A 5,147-nucleotide genomic window follows, 5' to 3' on the forward strand; every position below is an offset into this window, starting at 1 on the left:
AGGCCTAAAAGTTTAGGATTTAGAAGGCATGTTTACTTTTCATTTTCTTCAGGTAACTAGCTCTGACTTCTATGCTGACCACTTATCAGCACTTACAATCTGTCAGTCTGTAGTGCATAAACCTGTTTTATATTTTACCTAAAGCAGTGTGTTTTGGTTGAAGTTCTTGGGGAATCTCATCTTAGGTTAACAAGGGCTGTTCATAGAATAGAATCATAGAATATCAGGGTTGGAAGGGACCTCAGGAGGTCATCTAGTCTAACCCCCTGCTCAAAGCAGGACAAACCCCAACTAAATCATCCCAGCCAGGGCTTTGTCAAGCCAGGCCTTAAAAATCTCTAAGGAAGGAGATTCCACCACCTCCCTCGGTAACCCATTCCTTGTTCTGTCATCTGCCATCACTGAGAACAGCCGAGCTCCATCCTCTTTGGAACCCCCCTTCAGGTAGTTGAAGGCTGCTATCAAATCCCCCCTCACTCTTCTCTTCTGCAGACTAAATAACCCCAGTTCCCTCAGCCTCTCCTCGTAAGTCATGTGCCCCAGCCCCCGAATCATTTTCGTTGCCCTCTGCTGGACTCTCTCCAATTTGTCCACATCTCTTCTCTAGTGGGGGGCCCAAAACTGGATGCAATACTCCAGATGTGGCCTCACCAGTGCTGAATAGAGGGGAACAATCACTTCCTTCGATCTGCTGGCAGTGCTCCTACTAATACAGCCCAATATGCTCTTAGCCTTCTTGGCAACAAGGGCACACTGCTGACTCATAGCCAGCTTCTCGTCCATGGTAATCCCCAGGTCCTTTTCTGCAGAACTGCTGCCGAGCCGTTTGGTCCCCAGGCTGTAGCGGTGCATGGGATTCTTCCATCCTAAGTGCAGGACTCTGCACTTGTCCTTGTTGAACCTCATCAGGTTTCTTTTGGCCCAATCCTCCAATTTGTCTAGGTCCCTCTGGATCCTATCCCGACTCTCCAGCGTATCTACCTCTCCCCCCAGCTTAGTGTCATCTGGGAACTTGCTGAGGGTACAATCCATCCCATCATCCCGATCATTAATAAAGATGTTAAACAAAACCGGCCCCAGGAACAAGCCCTGAGACACTCCGCTTGATACTGGCTGCCAACTAGACATGGAGCTGTTGATGACTACCCCTTGAGCCTGACAATCTAGCCAGTTTTCTATCCACCTTATAGTCCATTGATCCAATCCATACTTCTTTAACTTGCTGGTAAGAATATTGTGGGAGACCGTATCAAAAGCTTTCTAAAGTCAAGATATATCAAGTCCACCGCTTTCCCCATATCCACAGAGCCAGTTCTCTTGTCGTTGAAGGCAATCAGGTTGGTCAGGCATGACTTGCCCTGGGTGAATCCATGCTGACTGTTCCTGATCACTTTCCTCTCCTCCAAGTGCTTCAAAATGGATTCCTTGAGGACCTACCTCATGATTTTTCCAGGGACAGAGGTGAGGATGACTGGCCTGTAGTTCCCCAGATTCTCCTTCTTCCCTTTTTTAAAGATGAGCACGATATTTGCCTTTTTCCAATAGTCCAATTTGTGCCCTGGAACAACCATTTACAAATGTGGTAGGTACCTGCAGTAAACTGGCATCAGAGGTGCAAATCTCTGGCCACTTTCCTTTGGAAGACAAGTAGCCTTAATTCGGTTTACCTTAATTCACTTCTAAACTGAAAAACTGCATCTCAGCCCTGGTCTACACTAGGAGTTTAGGTCAAATTTAGCAGCGTTAAATCAGTGTAAACCTGCACCTGTCCACACTATAAAGCCCTTTTTTTCGACTTAAAGGACTCTTAAAATCGATTTCCTTACTCCACCCCTGACAAGTGGATTAGCGCTTAAATTGGCCTTGCCGGGTCGAATTTGGGGTACTGTGGCCACAATTCGACGGTATTGGCCTCCGGGAGCTATCCCAGAGTGCTCCATTGTGACTGCTCTGGACAGCACTATCAACTCAGATGCACTGGCCAGGTAGACAGGAAAAGGCCCGCAAACTTTTGAATTTCAATTTCCTGTTTGGCCAGGGTGACAAGCTGCAGGTGACTATGCAGAGCTCATCAGCAGAGGTGAGCATGATGGAGTCCCAGAATCGCAAAAGAGCTCCAGCATGGACTGAACGGGAGGTACGGGATCTGATCGTTGTATGGGGAGAGGAATCCATGCTATCAGAACTCCGTTCCAGTTTTCGAAATGCCAAAACATTTGTCAAAATCTCCCAGGGCATGAAGGACAGAGGCCATAACAGGGACCTGAAGCAGTGCTGCATGAAACTTAAGGAGCTGAGGCAAGCCTACCAGAAAACCAGAGAGGCGAACAGCCGCTCCAGTCAGAGCCTCAAACTTGCCGCTTCTATGATGAGCTGCATGCCATTTTAGAGGGTTCAGCCACCACTACCCCAGCCGTGTTGTTTGACTCCTTCAATGGAGATGGAGGCAACATGGAAGAAGGTTTTGGGAATGAGGAAGATGAGGAGGAGGAGGTTGTAGATAGCTCACAGCAAGCAAGAGGAGAAACCGGTTTTCCCCACAGCCAGGAACTGTTTCTCACCCTGGACCTGGAGCCAGTACCCCCCCAACCCACCCAAGGCTGCCTCCTGAACCCAGCAGGTGGAGAAGGGACCTCCGGTGAGTGTACCTTTTAAAATACTATACATGGTTTAAAAGCAAGCATGTGTAATGATTAATTTGCCCTGGCATTTGCAGCTCTCCTGGATGTACTCCCAAAGCCTTTGCAAAAGGTTTCTGGGGAGGGCAGCCTTATTCCATCCGCCATGATAGGACACTTTACCACTCCAGGCCAGTAGCACATACTCAGGAATCATTGTACAACAAAGCATTGCAGTGTTTGTTTGCTGAGGTTCAAACAACATCCGTTCTTTATCTCTCTGTGTTATCCTCAGGAGAGTGATATCATTCATGGTCACCTGGTTGAAATAGGGTGCTTTTCTTCAGGGAACACTCAGAGGTGAGTGTTCCTGCTGGGCTCTTTGCCTGTGCCTGAACAGAAATGTTCCCCGCTGTTAGCCATGGGGAGGGGGGAGGAGGGAGGAAAAATCCGACCTTGTAACAAAAGCACATGTGCTATGTATGTAATGTTAACAGCAAGGTTTACCGTGAAAGAGTGTACCCATTGTTCTACCAAATGTGTCTTTTTAAATACCACTGTCCCTTTTTTTTCTCCACCAGCTGCATGTGTTTCAATGATCACAGGATCTTCTCATTCCCAGAGGCTAGTGAAGATTAGAAAGAGAAAAAAACACACTCGTGATGAAATGTTCTCTGAGCTCATGCTGTCCTCCCACACTGACAGAACACAGACGAATGCTTGGAGGCAAATAATGTCAGAGTGCAGGAAAGCACAAAATGACCGGAAGGAGAGGTGGCGGGCTGAAGAGAGTAAGTGGTGGGCTGAAGACAGAGCTGAAGCTCAAATGTGGTGGCAGCGTGATGAGAGGAGGCAGGATTCAATGCTGAGGCTGCTGGAGGATCAAACCAACATGCTCCAGCTTATGGTTGAGGTGCAGCAAAGGCAGCTGGAGCACGGACCGCGGCTACAGCCCCTGTCTAACCAACCACCATCCTCCCCAAGTTCCATAGCCTCCTCACCCAGATGCCCAAGAACGCGGTGGGGGGGCCTCCAGACAACCAGCCACTCCACCACAGAGGATTGCCCAAGCAACAGAAGGCTGGCATTCAATAAGTTTTAAAGTTGTAAACTTTTAAAGTGCTGTGTGACCTTGTCCTTCCCTCCTCCACCACCCCTCCTGGGCTACCTTTGTAGTTATCCCCCTATTTGTGTGATGAATGAATAAAAAATATATGAATGGAAAGCAACAATGACTTTATTGCCTCTGCAAGTGGTGATCGAAGGGAGAAGGGGAGGGTGGTTACCTTAAAGGGAAGAAGAGTGAATCAAGGGGCGGGGGGTTTCATGAAGGAGAGACAAACAGAACTTTCACACTGTAGCCTGTCCAGTCATGAAACTGGTTTTCAAAGCTTCTCTGATGCGCACCGCGCCCTCCTGTGCTCTTCTAACCGCCCTGGTGTCTGGCTCTGCTAAACCAACAACCAGGCGATTTGCCTCAACCTCCCACCCTGCCATAAACATCTCCCCCTTACTCTCACAGATATTGTGGAGTGCACAGCAAGCAGTAATAACAGTGGGAATATTGGTTTTGCTGAGGTCTAAGCGAGTCAGTAAACTGCACCAGCGCGCTTTTAAACGTCCAAATGCACATTCTACCACCATTCTGCACTTGCTCAGCCTGTAGTTGAACAGCTCCTGACTACTGTCCAGGCTGCCTGTGTACGGCTTCATGAGCCATGGCATTAAGGGGTAGGCTGGGTCCCCAAGGAGAACTGTAGGGATTTCAACATCCCCAATGGTTACTTTCTGGTCTGAGAAGAAAGTCCCTTCCTGCAGCTTTTGAAACAGACCAGAGTTCCTGAAAATGCGAGCGTCATGTACCTTTCCCGACCATCCCATGTTGATGTTGGTGAAACGTCCCTTGTGATCCACCAGAGCTTGCATGCATTATTGAAAAGTACCCCTTGCTGTTTATGTACTCGCCGGCTTGGTGCTCCGGTGCCAAGATAGGGATATGGGTTCCGTCTATGGCCCCACCACAGTTAGGGAATCCCATTGCAGCAAAGCCATCCACTATGACCTGCATATTTCCCAGAGTCACTACCCTTGATATCAGCAGATCTTTGTTTCGTGGGCTACTTGCATCACAGCAGCCCCCATAGTAGATTTGCCCACTCCAAATTGATTCCCGACTGACCGGTAGCTGTCTGGCGTTGCAAGCTTCCACAGGGCTATTGCCACTCGCTTCTCAACTGTGAGGGCTGCTCTCATCTTGGTATTCATGCGCTTCAGGGCAGGGGAAAGCAAGTCACAAAGTTCCATGAAAGTGCCCTTACGCATGCGAAAGTTTTCCAGCCACTGGGAATTGTCCCAGACCTGCAACACTATGCAGTCCCACCAGTCTGTGCTTGTTTCCCGGGCCCAGAATCGGCATTCCATGGCATGAACCTGCCCCATTAGCACCATGATGTCCACATTGTCAGGGCCCGTGCTTTGAGAGAAGTCTGTGTCCATGTCCTCATCACTCACGCAACCGCACTGACGTCG

The 5,147-nt window shown here is 48.9% G+C and overlaps 1 pseudogene; it reads left to right on the forward strand.

Annotated features, from left to right (window-relative positions):
- Nucleotides 1–2,086: 2,086 nt before the first annotated feature.
- Nucleotides 2,087–3,720, forward strand: LOC141988687 (uncharacterized; annotated as a pseudogene).
- Nucleotides 3,721–5,147: the final 1,427 nt, after the last annotated feature.

The sequence above is a fragment of the Natator depressus genome, chromosome 6 (genome assembly GCF_965152275.1).
Source record: "Natator depressus isolate rNatDep1 chromosome 6, rNatDep2.hap1, whole genome shotgun sequence".
NCBI lineage: Eukaryota > Metazoa > Chordata > Testudines > Cheloniidae > Natator > Natator depressus.